The 15,075-nt window shown below is 47.1% G+C and overlaps 1 protein-coding gene across 3 annotated transcripts in view; it reads left to right on the plus strand.

The window, feature by feature from the left end:
- NOS1 (nitric oxide synthase 1) overlaps window positions 1–15,075 on the plus strand; it is a 166,200-nt gene that overhangs the window by 60,112 nt on the left and 91,013 nt on the right. The window contains exon 1 of one of the 3 annotated variants that reach the window (XM_074356470.1): window positions 184–396. The exons of the other annotated variants lie outside the window; for them this stretch is intronic. The gene's annotated coding sequence lies outside the window, so the exon portion shown is untranslated. Of the gene's footprint in view, window positions 1–183; window positions 397–15,075 lie in introns of those variants that run through there. 3 annotated transcript variants of the gene reach the window in all.

Raw genomic sequence — 15,075 nt, forward strand, 5'->3', positions numbered from 1 at the left:
GGCGGACGGGGTGAGCCGGGGCGCGCGCCGGGGAAGCCCACAGCCTCCGTCCCGAACTTGGGTTCGCTGGGGCAGAGGGAGGGGAGGGGACCTGCGAAGGGTGGGGGCGCGGCGAGAGGGGGCGGGGAGGGATCGGAGAGGCACAAAGCGGCGGGGAAGGGGGAGGGACGCACGCGGCTCCTACCCAGAGGTGAGTGGGTGCGACTGGCGCCTTCTAGCCGCGCGGGGCGGCGGACCGGGAGGATACGGAACCCCGAGCGCCGCGGCTGCGGGCGCCCGAGAGAAGGAGGAGGAGGAAGAGACGGAGGAGGAGGAGGCGGGCTGGCGAGCGGACCAGCGGGCGGGCGGGTGCGCAGCGCGAAGAGGCAGCCTCGGCGCCGCCTGGCTCGGCGTCAGGTGAGTTCTCGGCCCCGGCGTCCCGCGTCCCTTCGCCGTCCCCTAGGGCTCCTGGCTCCCGAGCCAGCCCCCAGTGCGCGCGGGGAGGCGCGAGGTTTGCGCGCGTCCCAACTTGGTCCCGGCGGCCTCATTCTCCTCCCAGCGGGCGGCTCCAGGCCGAGGGCGCCGGTCCCGAGGCTTGACGCGCTCCAACTTTGCAGGGACCCGCGTCCGTCTTCCGCCGCGCGCTCGGCTCCGCGCTGCGCGCCTGCGGTAATGGCGGCCCCTTTGGCACCGCGCGCTACTCCCCGCGGGCAGCCGGAGGCTGGGGGACGCCAGTCCCGGGGGATTGTTGCACCTGCCCGACCTCAACTTTCAGCTTTCCTCGGTGCCCGGCTCTCCCGAGGCACGGCCGCCTCGAGCCCGCCGTAATGGCGGACTCTTGGCCCCGCTCGCCACCCGCGGCGGGGGGCCTGAGTCTGGGAGGGCTCTGTTCCTGAGGAACGTTGTTGCTCCTGCCTGGCTTCCAACTTTGCGAGGATTCTTACCGCGCTCCCGGGAATGGCGGGGCCGCCTGCACCTCTGACTTCCTGCGTCCGGGCGGGATTCGGGTACAAGAGCACTGGCTCCCAGAGCCTAGGAAAGTTGGTCGAATGAGGCTCTAGGGCTCCGGGACGGGCTAGGGACTCACTCCCCTGGGATTCAGGGCTCTGCAGTGCACCGCGCACGAGCAGTGGGTTTGCGTTCAGGTAACTGAGGGTCGGAGCAGGGTCCCCCATGAGATCCAACTTCCAGGGACACCCGAGGTGTCCGTGGGCCCGAGAGTCCGGACAGGGTTCTCCGGACTGTGCCCGAAAGATCTCGAGCCCCTCGCCTCCACCCCTAGGGCACTGTGGCCGAGGCGCCCGCGGCTCTCGGCTGGCTCGGACCGCGCTGTCTGGGGCGGGCACCCGGAGAGGAGGCGCGCACCGAGAAGGCAGCAGAGCGAGAGCAGATAGCTTCAGAGTGACACCCCTGGGTTCTAATCTTAGATTTACCCTTTAGTTGCTGTGTTGCCTCAAGTTAGTCCCTTTACCTCTCCAAGCCTCAGTTCTCTTGTCTGTAAAATGAGGGAAACAATACATTTCTCGTGCGACTGGACTGTCGTGGGGACCTTAAAAATCACAAATGTGAATGTAAAGCCCGAGGCAAGCGCTCAACACGCGGGAAATGTTGCTGGTATTGTATTATTATAACGCCCCGGAATGGATCTGGGAGACTAGAGGGTCGGGAGTTTCCCGCCAGTAGGAACCAGGAGTCTGCCCCTTAGGGTCCCCAGGCTGCGTTGAATTGGGCGTGCACGGGACCCAAGTAGCCCCGGGAAGACTGGCAGGTGAGACCTCTCTACGCCCATAACCCAGCTCAAACCCTGAGCTCAGCCCCAGAAGAGCGCCCAAGCAGCCACAGAGGGAGGGTCCCTGGGCAGAGATGTGTGCGATGCTGGGAGGGCACCCAAGACCCATCGTCTGGCCTCTGGTGGCCCAGTACCTTGGAAGAAAGGAGGAGGGAGCTTACTCCTCAGGCTAGTCCCCCAGAGGAATGAGGGAAACTTCCCCTTTTCTTCCACATTTCTCTAATTGGGATTGCAGCAAACACACTGAGTTCATAAAGGTACAAGGGAGCGTTGATTTTCCCCACTGATATTTTGAACTTAAGGTAAAACTGAGAAGGAGCCTCTTGTGCCCCAGCCTGCAGGGCTGCCATCCATTCTCCTCTGCTCTCAGGCATCTCAGCAGACAGATTTGAGAAGCCTTGACATGTGTCCAGAGGGAGTCATCCTGTCCCACCATTTCCACCCTCCCACCCATCCTTTCCACGAGTTTCCAAGAGCCCCCATAAGGGCACACAGCTTTGTGTTGTCTCCAAGGTGCTGTTACACACCAGGTATCCCAGGAATACTCTAAAAACCTCCCCCAAGTCACCAGCACAGCGATCTGAAATCCCATTTTGCAGCTTTGGAAACTGAGGCAGGGCGAGCCAAATGCTCCACCCCTAATCACCTAGCTGGTAAGTGGCGCGACTCGTAAGCAGTCTGTGCTCCTGCCTTAGCACCCACAGACCCATTTCTTGATACACCTGCACAGCTGGAGGCTACCCCAAAATCCCAGTCACGAAGGGAAAGAGTAGGCCACATAGTAGAGAGATCTGGTAAGGACCCTTGATTGAGGCCAAGCTTAGCTCACTCTATGCATATGTGACCCCTATCAGAGCTTCAATTCCATTATCTGCCATATGAGGACAATAACTTCCACAAGGGATTGTTTTGAAGATTTTGTGATAACGTATGTGAAGAGTGTTCTGGAACAGTGCTTTAATGCCAAGATTGGTGATTATAGAAGAAAGAGAACCCCAGAGGGAAGTCTCCTGTGGCACCATTTGAGGCCAGTAGCGTGGATGTGTTTTCCAGACCAGCCTGTTGTTTGTTCTTCCTGCGTCTTCGTTTTCCCCAAATGGCTAAAGCCAGCCCTCCCTGCAACCTGCCACGTTGCAAAGGCTTTGTCTTCTTTGGGAAGGACCTCCCCGGAAAGGGTGCAAGGCTAGGAGTGACATGGTGGGGTAGGCTGCTCCCTGAGGGTCTCTGCAGCCGAGCTGCAGGGAGCTGTCCAAGGTACCACCAGGACAGTGATCCAAAAACTTTCCCACTGGTGGGGGTGCTAATTCCCTAGGCTGCAGGAAGACTTGGGGAGCAGTTCATGTGGGTGTTGTGAGCACATGCAGGTCCGGCTGTGCTGCCTTCTTGGGTGTATGTTCTGGTGTGTCTTATGACAACACTCAGTATGTCGCTTGTCACTCAGGTTCTGGGGTCTTTGCATGCGTTATTGAACCTTGGAATGTGATTGAGAGCTTCAGGCAACAATTATGCCCGTTAGAACTGGGGCTTTTTCCTACTAGCAACCAGAATGCGCAAAAGTTGAATTTGGCATTCCAGGAGAAATTTTCATCTGGTCGTTTGAATAAAGGGGCATGCTTCCCACCACTGGTCATTGTGGGTTTATGTAGTTAACACCACAAAGGCTGCAACAACTATAAACACGGCCATTTTCCTCATTCTAATACACAACAGCATTTGGGCATATCTAAACTGGCAAATGCCAAAAACATCAGCCCAGGGGCCATCAACATCTGAATCCACCAAGAAGTTGGTTAAAAGCAGAGATCCCACCCCAGATCTAATGAATCAGTGTCCCCAGGGAAGACTTGAAGTTTCTATGTTTTTAACAAGACTTCTCCAGGAGAGTCTAATGCCCTCAGCTTTTGTCGAGCACCCTTATTTTACAGATGGAGAACCCAAAGCCCAGAAAAGGGGCATCACTTGCTGAAAGTCACACAGCACCGTACTGAGAAAGCTAGGATACAACCTTAGTGCCTTGACTCCTTGCCTGGTGCTCATTTATGATAATGGCATGTTTGCTTCAGTGTAAAAAAGCCCCACAGATTCTGTACTTAAAAGAAGTTTAATTTCGTCTCTCTCCTAGTTGTTGTCATAGATTGGACAAACTACTTAGGAAAGAATGAGCATGATTCCCCCACCGTGACCTTGCTGTGCTTTAGCCCTGAGTCCTCATCTAACATTGGGCATTAACTCCATTGGTTGATCCATCTGTCTTTTTTAGGGAGGAAATTCCTTTTTAAAATATAACCTTATGGGTATAATTTTGGGAGCTAGATAATCACAGGAGCTAATAAATCCTGTCTACCTATCATTCATTTCACCAGAACCACTGGTTTGGGCTCATTTCAGCTGCCACGTCAGTCTGCACCCAACCTTTGTTAAGTCCTACATATGTTTATGCCACTTACATGCCCGTTCCTAGTGAAGGAGAATGATGAACAGGACTCTGCAATGCTGGAAAATTGAGTCCATGTGAATCTATTAAATGAAAAGGATCTAGCAACAGAAAATGCCCTTAAGTCCCCAAGGAAAGTGCAGCTAACGGGGTGCAGCAGACGTCGATCTTGGCATAGTTGTATTTAGCGAGGATAAGCCAAAGACAAGGAGCAGCTACGTGTGGTTCTGCGGCAGACGTCAGCACATTTGTCAGATGTGTAATGATGAGTGATAAAAGGCAGACCCAGTGCCCGGCCCCAAGGGCAGGTGCTGGGATTAAGGTGGTGTGAGCCCTGCTCTGACAAAGCCTGCAGTCTGGTTGGGCAGGGGTCCCTGAACAAACCCTGTACCAGGCTTGAAGTTTCCACGAGAGAGGCAGAGGTGAAATGTTTCTGCAGCACCTAGGATAAGTGACTGGCAGTATGAGGGAGGACTTCACAGAGGAGGCAGCAGCAGAACTGGTAGCCTCCTGATCTGTAGCACCCTCTCAGTGACAGGGTCTCCGATGCCCAACAAGGTCTCCAATGCCGAACTGGGTCCAGTGCAGCCGGGTTGAAAGGCAGAGCAAGCAGCAAAAATCAAATGAGGATGTCATTTGGGGAAGCGTCTGATGCCAGGCTCTCTGGCACTTGTGGATTCTGTGACTCGGGGTGAGTGAGTTAGCCTCTCTGAACCTCAGGCAGGTCATCCATTAAATGGGGGCTATAGCTACTGCATGGGGTTGTTAGAAGGACTGAGTGAGACAGTGTAAATGTAATTTTGGAAAGGGGACAGACAGCATCAGGCCTGTGTCAGTGATCAGAACAAAGAAAAGAAATGCAAAAAGGAGAGACCCCTTTAGTTAGCCAGCTCACATAGGCCCCTTCCACTCACTCAGCCCCAATCTTCTCATCTATGAAATGAAGGAGCTGGAATTCGAGGGCAACTGCATTTGGAAGCATGCAGATACGTTCTATCTGTCTGGTACAGGGTTTGTGTTTTGGTTTGGTTTGATCTGGTCCGTTTTTGTTGCCTTTAGATCACAGCCCCCCACCATTAAATATTGTTTATGTCACTTGCCTGCTTTGAGACATTTCAGTTTACGACCTCTGGACTAACTTTCCTCCACGATCTTTTCCATCTTACATTCTATGTCTCGCCTGAGAAAAACAGTCGCCCCACTCTCATCCATCAGTGGCATTCGTGATTTCTGCTGACAGCTCCTAAAAGAAAGCTTGCTCTGTTAGGATTGAAAACAGATGCCCTTTGCAGGGGCAAAATCTCCATTTCCAGCCTGGGTAATGTTTTCTTTTTCCCCACCTCCGATTTGTGTACTCTGTCACTTACCTCATAAGATCATCTCTTCTCAAATGGGATCCCCAGAAAACATGGACCTTCTTTTTAGTCATCTGGAATCTTGAGCTAAAGTCACCTAAAAGAAATTCCACAGATTTTTTCAGGGATGTCCTAAAAAGTGTCTCAACTTTTGCCAGGAACCTTTACCCACCAGTATTAAATAATACTCAGGAATCTCTTCTTTACTGAGAACCTGATGGCTAAATTGCTACCTTGGGGATTAAAGAGGTGAGCCATTCTAGGACCCGTTTGCAGGTAGAGGTGAAGAAGGGAGCTGGTGAACTCAAAAAGCTTGCCTGGCTTCAGACAGTATCAAGCAGCCAGCGTCTCTCAGCTAAAGGATTTCTTGTCATAAACAAGTCAGGGTGGCCAGTTCTTCATCTCACAAGCAAGCCCTGAGCCCCCAGTTCTGTGCCAGACCCCGCATAGAGGCTGGGGCAGAAGGAAGTGGAAAGCACTGTCCTTGCCCTCTAGTAGCTCCTGGTGTCCGAGAAAGGGATCCACTTGCCCATAGCTAGAATGCAATGGGGCAGGTGATGTGAGCAGATCCATCCTATTTGGTCGCTGAAATAGCCATGTGGATCGCCTTGTGCTGTATTTCATTCCAGGAATTTTTAGCCTAAAAATGTAACCTACAGGGATAAATCAGAACAGTACTCGAGAGCAACTGACATATTTTGGGCAGGTTTTTCTCTTTGATTTTTGAAGCAGTCTCTTCGCTCTGAAATATTCAGTAAGGAAAATGAAAACCAATTATATTCATGTACCAGAATTCAGGTAATGAGAGGAGTCAATAACATCTATGTGCTAGTTTATTAAGATCAGTCTTAGCTGAAAAGACTTCGGTTTGTCATTTCTCCCCTGATCTCACGGTAGTCACTGAACTGAAATCCCTTGATTTCTCACAATGCATGCTATAAAAGGATGAGTCTGGATGGATTTTTTTGGCCTGATATTTTTATTGTTTTTGATTATTTTTTAACAAACACGCAAAACTCCTACATGCAGATAAATGTTGTTTCCTTAACTACTGTCTTCAATGCCCAGGGCTTCTTGGGGCGTCCCTTCTTCAAGACTTGCCTTCAGAAGTTATATTTCTTTTCTGAATCTCACCACTGGTACTATCTCATCGGACTTTGAAGAGTTCATTTGCTTTTCAGAAACAGCAAGAATGCATTGGGAGCCACGTTTTTGCGGTTAACACTGGTGGTTACATTGAATGAAACCACGTGGCGACTTCCTTTGGAGGAGGGCTCTTTTTAAAAACAATACTGTGTAATCAGATTGGACTTCTTGTCTGGTTCTAAACTCATGCCTGAGTCAATCATTGTGTCCCATACACCTCATCTTGAGACTCTAGTGATAGGAACCAGCCCGCATGAAGCCAAAAATCTTCCCGCTCAAGAATTCCTTGACAGTCTGTTTCTGTGCAGTAGACTGACTTTTCTCTCCTGAGCAGTGGCGATTAGATTTACTCCTTTGGTTGCCATTGTTTAAAACACAACCTTAAGTGAATATTTGGCGAGATTTTGCAAGTATTATTAATTTTCTTAGGTGTAATGATGGCACTGTGAGTTTTGAGTGAAATTGTCTTTCGTCTAGGATGTGCATGTTTAAGAATTTAGGGCTGAAGCATCATGACATCTGCAACTTATTTTCAAATGGTTCCATGTAAGGATGAGAGAGAGTCAGAGAGAGATGATAGATAACAGATATATAAGTAGGTAGGTAGGTGGGTGGGTGAATGGATGAATAGATCATTGGAAGGATGGATGGATGGATGATAGACAGATGAATGGAGAGATAGGTGTTAGGTAGATAGAATGAGAGAGAGAGATGATGGATGGATGAATGGATGGACAGATAGATAGATAGATAGAACAGACAGGGCAAATATGGCAAATGCTAATAATTGTGGAATATACTTAGAAGTTTATAGGTGTTATTATATTGTTCTTTTAAATTTTCTGTGTTTAAATATTTCACAATAAGAAGTTGGGTGGCAAGAAAAGCATTAGTTAGACTTTCTTCTGTAATTAAAATTTCCCAAGTTTCTTAAGAGAATAATCTTCAGCCTCCCCATCTCTATCCCCGCTCCCCCCACACGCATATACGTATATTCATAAGCACCTTTTTTCCTGGAAGAAGTAACCCTGCAGTTTAGCAGAATGTCACTGTTTTCCATGGCAGACTTTCTTTACATTTTTCCCCTCAGCATTTTAATTAGGGCTGTGAGTCACTGTGCTTTATGAAGGCTGGTGACAATGTCATTTACGGCTGTTTAGCATCCCAGTCGAGCCCTCTTCCACAGTGCTCATTACATCACAGGCACTGAGCAGTGAGCCGGCGACAGTTCCCTCTGTCAGCAGCAGAAAAGGCTCCAGGCCTCTTGAGGAATTGAGAAATGAGCTGGAGGTTCGTCCCTGGAATATCTTCCAAACTTGCCTTTTTCACCACTGGCTTGGTAGCCAGGGCGTGCCTGAAGGTGTCTGAGCTCCCAAGGGTGACTCAGAATTGCAGCTTTGACATCCTTTCTAGTGTCAGCAAGCTTTTCTCCCAGGCACGGGGGTCTGACTCGCCATGACATCACCTCTCGAATATGAGGTGATGCAGAGGAGGCAGTATTCTGGCCAAGCTGGATTCGAATCCAGCCACTACCCCTTATTCACTCTGTAACCTTGGGCAGGTTATTTCATCTCTCTTGAAACGTCCTTTGCCTCTTCTGTAAACACGAGGGATGACTGCGCTTCACTGGGTTACTGGGACCATTAAATGCTTGGTTCATACCTGGGTGCTCTGTACGTCTATAGTAAGAATGCGGATGGCCATTCGGATGAGGCAGTTTAGACATGCTATGCCCTTCACCCTAAGCTTGCTTCTTATATTCCTTATCCCTGGACTCAGAGTGCAGTGAGGATGAAGATTTGTCATTCGGGGTCCAAGCAGGAAACAGAAGGTACCTGCAGCTGCAACACTTTATTCCATGATAATTTAATAAAGGAATTATTCAAGGACATGGTTTGAAGCACCAACAAGGGAGGGCAAAATATCCAGAGATTTGCAATAAGGGAAGTGATGACCATCCCTGCCTGATGAAGCAGGGGGAGGAAACAGTGTTACTGAGGCCCTTGGGACCATGGAATGCGGTGGCAGAGGCAGGGGGTGGTCCCAGGAGATGCTTTGCTCACACAGGATTGCGGACCTCTCCAGACCACGGCACCAAGACAAGAGGCAAGAGGAAGAGACAGCAGCCCCTCTCTTCCTCCCTCTGCTTTATAGCTCTTTTGTGTCTCCCATTGATCAGACCCAATCAGAAGCCAGAGGACAAGGAGGATCGGAGGCAAAGGACACAGGATAACCAGCACAGGCAAGGAGAAGAGGAAGAGCTTGCTGATAGTCGTCAGTAAAACCAAGCTCAGTTCATTAGCTTTGAGCAGAAAGATGCTTCCCTGATCTGGGAGGTGCTGCAGTGTCTCCAGTTTTCTGTAGGATCGTCAGGAAATCCTCAGAATGAAATAGGCATTTGCTTTAAGTCAGGGCACTTTGAGGAAATGGGAGTGGGCATCATAAGAAGCTCAAATGAACAGTGCCAGGGCGTCTGAGACTTCACCAGCAAATGATAGGGTAGATTCCTGGGTCAGTAAAGCATCCGGTCTGTTAAGGAGATAAGACTTGTTGAATAAGCTGCTGAAATAGGTTTGGTGTTCAGTCAACAAGCAACTGGTTTGGTGTCTGTTGAATGTCTATGCTGTGTCGTCCTTAGCCATATCTAGGAATGATGGCCAGCTGGGTCATTCCAGCCAGGTGTGCATGTTGTGGAAACAGAGAGATTTACGGATGCCAAGCAAGGCATTCTAGTTCTGGTGTCTCAGGGACCCTGAGATTTTATCACTGACCTTCAAGGATAGTACTGGCTTAAATGCAGAGGAACTTTCTTAGTGAAAGCAGCGTGATGTTGAAAGAATTCTGAAGTAGGAACTGGGAGTGTCAACATGGCTCCAGCAATGATAACATTGGCCAGTATTCTTTGCACCTTTGCTCAGGGCCAGGTACTGTGCTAAGTGCTGGGCTCACATAAGCACAGGTTTCCCAAAATGTGGTAGATACTCCAGTAGTGGTATCCATTCTTTTTATTGAGATAAAATGTATCGTTTTAAAGTGTACAATTGAATGGCACTCAGAATATTCACAATATTTTACAACCATCACCTCTATCCGGTTCCAAAACATTTCATCGTCCCAATAGGGAACTCTGTACCCATTAAGAACTGAAAATAGTGTTCGAACAAAAACTTCAACACAAAGGTTCATAGCAGCATTGTTCACAAGAGTCAAAAGGTAGAAACCACCCCAATGTCCATCAATGGATGAATGGATAAACAAAATGTGGTCTAGCCATACAATGGAACATTATTCAACTGTAGAAAGGAAGGAAGCACAGATACCTGCTACAACGTGGGTGAACCTCGAAAACATCATGCTGAGTGGAAGAAGCCAGTCACAAATGGCCACCTATTGTGGGATTCCATTTATAGAAATGCCTGGAACAGGCAAATCCTTGAGACAAAAGGCAAATTAGTGGTTGCCAGGCACTGAAGAGGGGAAGCAAAAGAGGGAGACTGTTTCACTGTTACCCACTTTTTTTTTCTTTTTCTTTTTCTTTTTTTTAAATTGAAATACAGTCAGTTATAATATGTCAATCTCTGGTGTACATCACTATGTCCCAGTCATGCATATACATACATATATTTGTTTTCATATTTTTTCCATTGAAAGTTATTACAAGATATTGAACGTAGTTCCCTGTGCTATACAGAAGAAACTTTTTAAAACCTATTTTTATATATAATGGCTAACATTTGTAAATCTCAAACTCCCAAATGTATCCCCTCCCACCCCCTTTCCCTGGTAGCTGTAAGATTGTTTGCTATGTCTGAGAGTCTGTTTCTGTTTTGTAGATGAGTTCATAGCGTTCTTTATTCTTTTTTTTTTTTTTAGGTTCTACGTATGAGTGATATCCTATGGTATTTTTCTTTCTCTTTCTGGCTTACTTCACTTAGAATGACAATCTCTAGGTTCATCCATGTCGCTGCAAATGGCATTCTTTTATTCTTTTTTATGGCAGAGTAGTATTCCATTGTTTATTATACCACAGCTTCTTTATCCAGTCATCTGTCAATGGACATATAGGTTGCTTCCATGTCTTGGCTACTGTATGTAGTGCTGCTGTGAACCCTGGGGTGCATGTATCTTTTTGCATTAGAGTTCCCTCTGGATATATGCCCAGGAGTGATATTGCTGGATCAGAGGGTAAGCCTGTTTTTAGTTTTTTGAGGAATCTTCATACTGTTTTCCATAACAGCTGCACTAAACTACATTCCCACCAACAGTGTAGGAGGGTTCCCTTTTCTCCACACCCTCTCCAGCATTTATTGTTCGTGGACTTTTGAATGAGCGCTGTTACCCACTTTTTAGAACCTTTTATTTTGAAGTAATTTTAGACTTACAGATAGGTTGTGAAATAGGACAGTGATTTTCCTTTTTTATCCCTTATGCAGCATCCTCTCACGTTGTCATCATACGCAGTCATAATACGATGATCAAGAACAGGAAATTGACCGTGGAATAAGATTATTCATTAAACAACAGATCTTATTTGAAATTCATCACTTTTTCCACTAATGACCATTTTCTGTTCCAGGGCCTCATCCAGGCTCTCACACCACTTTTAGTGCTTATTTTTCTTCAGTTTCCTCTGACCTGTGACCGTATGTGAGTGTCTTCTGGCCTCTCATGCATGTGACACGTTCAAAGATTACTGGTCATCACCTTCTAGAATGTCCCTCAGTTGGAGCTGGTTCAGTGTTTTCTCATGATTGGAGCAAGGTGGTATCTGTTTTTCAAATTTGCTCATTAAATATTTGTTTTGATAATAGAAAAATGTAGCTGGCACCTTCGTACCATGATTTCATGGGTGTTATTCCTTTGGATGAGGCTGTAGTGTGTATTTAAGGGGAAAAAAATGAGTCAAGTTGAAGGAAAAATAGTAAATAAAAATTCCATAGGTGAGACAGAGGTTTGGCACAAAGATATGAAGGTGGCAAGACCAGTGGGGGAAGCATGAGATTCTTTCCTGGAATCCTCGCAAGAGCCCACAAAGTAGACATTATTTATATTTGCCGTTTTATAGGTGAAGAAATAGAGGTGCTGAGATGCTAAACGTTCTGCCCGAAACCACACTCAGTCACTGGCAGAGTCAGGATATGAACCCTGCACTTACAGCCTTAACCATGACGTTCCCCCATAAGCCTTCCTTCCCACCTCGGTGATGATAGCTTCGATGCTGTTTATCATGATGGCATTCTCTTTCTTTCTGGGATTTTATTTCAGGGGGAAATTTGCAGAGCTCTGTCCGGTAAGGCTGAGTTGGGTGAGAGTGTGTCACTCAGTGTCGAGGAAGGGATGTCACCAGGTATGCTGGTACAACAGGAGGTAAAGACCCCGCCAGTTCAGTTTCCCTAGTAGCGTTACTAAGAAAAACATAAGGCATCCGGGACTGTGTGTTCCCTCTGAAAGGAGAAAGGAGGCTGGTTTCCATTCAGTTTTTGTTGGAATGAGTAGGCACAGGGTGGCTTGACATCAAAAGAAAAAGCTCCATTGAGAAAGTTGTCGCTTCGAGAAGGGTTTTTGTAAACACACCACAGTAGGAGAAGAAGGAAATACAGAGTTAAGGATGAGTATTGTGTGAAACGCTGCACCATTCTTAGTAGGTTTAACCCGTGGGGAATGAGGGCAGGGGGAACATCGGCCAGAGGACATGGGCTGGACCGATGCAGAGAGCTCTCAGGAAGGTGGGCATCCCATCCAAGCCCTGAACCTACTGGGAGCACGTGTGACAGGACCCGAATCACTAAGCACATCTTTCCCTTCACTGAGCAGCTTCTAAAGGTGACCTTCCTTGTTGCCCTTCAAAACGCATTACCTAGCAGGGGTCCCACAGTCAAATAAATACCTGCAGGGTCCTGGCAAGAAATGAATGAGTGAGGGGGCTGTCTGGGGGCTGGGGGACACTGGAGAGCTGATGCCCTACGTAAATGGGGCATCCCCTCCTGCTCCAGCTGTTTACTGACATTCAGGAGTGCAGACCCAGTAGGAAAGCTCCTTCCAATGATCCAAGAAAGTCAGAAATTGATGTTTCATATGAAACTTACAGTTTTTAAATGGTGGTAACCAGTTTGGGGAAAAAAAAAAAAGGTGTGAAACTCATCTGCATGCCTGTGGGCTGTTGTTTGTAAGATCTGGCCAGAGCGTTTCTGAAGCAAATGATACCCTAAGTCTGCAGCAGACAGTTTTGTGCAGAACAGTTTATAGTCTGGGTGGAAATTGAAATTTCATTTGAGAGTGCCATTTTTGTAGGTCACAAAATAGTTGCATATCTGCAATTGTACGTGGTTCAACTTCATATTACCACACTCCCTAGATTGAAGTATTCTGGTTGCAGCTTCATTCAACTGCAAAAATGTAGCTCAGGCATTTAGGAGCAAACTGGACCAGTGTTTCTTAAACTGTAATATACACACCAATCACCTGAGGGGTCTTCTTGAAATGCAGAATCTGATTCACAGGTCTGGGATGGGCCTGAGAGTCTGCATTTCTAACCAGCTCACAGGCGAAGCCTGTGGTCCATGGCCCACGGCCCACACCTCACATAGCAAGATATTAGGCAATGTCCATCATTGGTGACGTTACAAACTCCATTGAGACCCGCCCCCTCCTCAGCCCCCCTTTTTCTGACTCGAAGCATTGTTACACAAGTATGTGAAGTCTCGTTCATTCCTTCTTTCATTTGTGTGGGCTATGTTATCACCTCTCTGCAACACGTAGGAAGTAAGCTGACGCCAGCCCTGCCTTCCTGCATGGCACCCCCCAGCTGGAATGGCCCTCTAGACGTGGCGTGGGCTCTTCAGCTCCCTACGATCGCCACCACTCCCTCTTCCCACCTCCCATCTGGGCTATTTTATTCAGTAGCTGTAGACTTGGAGATGGGGACTGATTTATCAAGAATCTGCTACGTGCTGAGCACCTTGCCGTGCACTGGGAGTGCAACAGCAAACCAGGGAACCATGACCTCTGTCTTCGAGGTACTTCCTGAATCCTAGTTCGGACTCTGTCTCTAAGAAGTTTAGGCAAGTTCTTCCCCATCTAGGAGCCTCAAACTCCTCATCTGTGAAGTGTGAGGTTACTCCAGTCAAGGTCAAGGAGTACTTAGAAAATTGTATTACTGCTGTGGACCTTCTTCCCATATAAATACACATATGCATGTAGTCACAGAAGTTTTGCACACAATTCCAGGATTTTCAGGGATTCCTGAGCCCTGTAGGAGGCACATAGACTCCATATAATGAACCAGTGATGTAAAAAACCCTGAGAGTCCCTTTCGACTTCCAATTACTAAAATTAATCGGTGGTGGTCAGGCCAGCTGAAATTAAGGTACACAGTAGTACCTGGAAAGTGATAAAAGCGAAGACTTTGAGTTGTCATTATTTGTAGGTGATATGATTGCTTTAAAAGAATCTGAGACTGAAAATTCCTGTGGCTAATAAAAGAGTTTAATTGAGTTGTTTTTTTTTTTAAAGCAAAAATTTTGAGTTCAGGCACGCTTGGTTTGAATCCCCACCATTGACACTAGCTGGATAAACTTCTGTGACTTAATTAACATCTGTGAGCCTCAGTTTCGACATCTATAGAGTGAGAATATCATGCCCTTCGTGTGGTTGTTGCAAGAACAAAATTAGGTAGTTCAATAAAGTCCTTATGTATAAAAATATTCAAAATGAACTATAGGAAATTGGTGAATTTGATCATTTGCAAAACTGCTAATTCCATATATTTTAAGCTAATTAATAAAAATTTAATAAGCAATATTGCTTTGAAAGCTGATTATTTATTCAGTAAATATTCTGTGTTTACTAGGTGCTAACAGATGACTCTGTAAGAAGAGAGTCAATTACATCTTTCAAATCAAAGCAGACCTATGCTGCCTTAGAGTTAAGTGGCCAGCAGATGTACACCAAGCTCATACCTCCCTTGGTGAACCATTTTCCCTCCTGTCCTTGGAGCTTGTCCCTACATCCATGCTAATACAGGGTAACTGCAAATGCACTTAGTCAATCTGAGAGTCTTGATCTTTTACATAAGTTTAACCCACTTACATTTATTGTTATTACTGATGTATCTGACATATGCGAGTTATTCCTGCCACTGTAGTTGTGTTTTCTATTTGATGTGTTCTCCCTTTGCTGAAATTCATCTGTAATTGATTCAAGCCTATGTGGATGCTATGATCTATTTACAAGGAACTTTCCAGTTAAGGGAGCAGATATTATCACTGCTCCCTTAAAATAATCATTCTTACTTCCTTTTCCTTTCATGAGCACCCTTTGCAGTCCTGCTGACCCAGCTTCCCTGCACCATAGGCCCCCAAGGATGCCAGGCA

The sequence above is a fragment of the Camelus bactrianus genome, chromosome 32 (genome assembly GCF_048773025.1).
Source record: "Camelus bactrianus isolate YW-2024 breed Bactrian camel chromosome 32, ASM4877302v1, whole genome shotgun sequence".
In the NCBI taxonomy this organism is placed as follows: Eukaryota; Metazoa; Chordata; class Mammalia; order Artiodactyla; family Camelidae; genus Camelus; species Camelus bactrianus.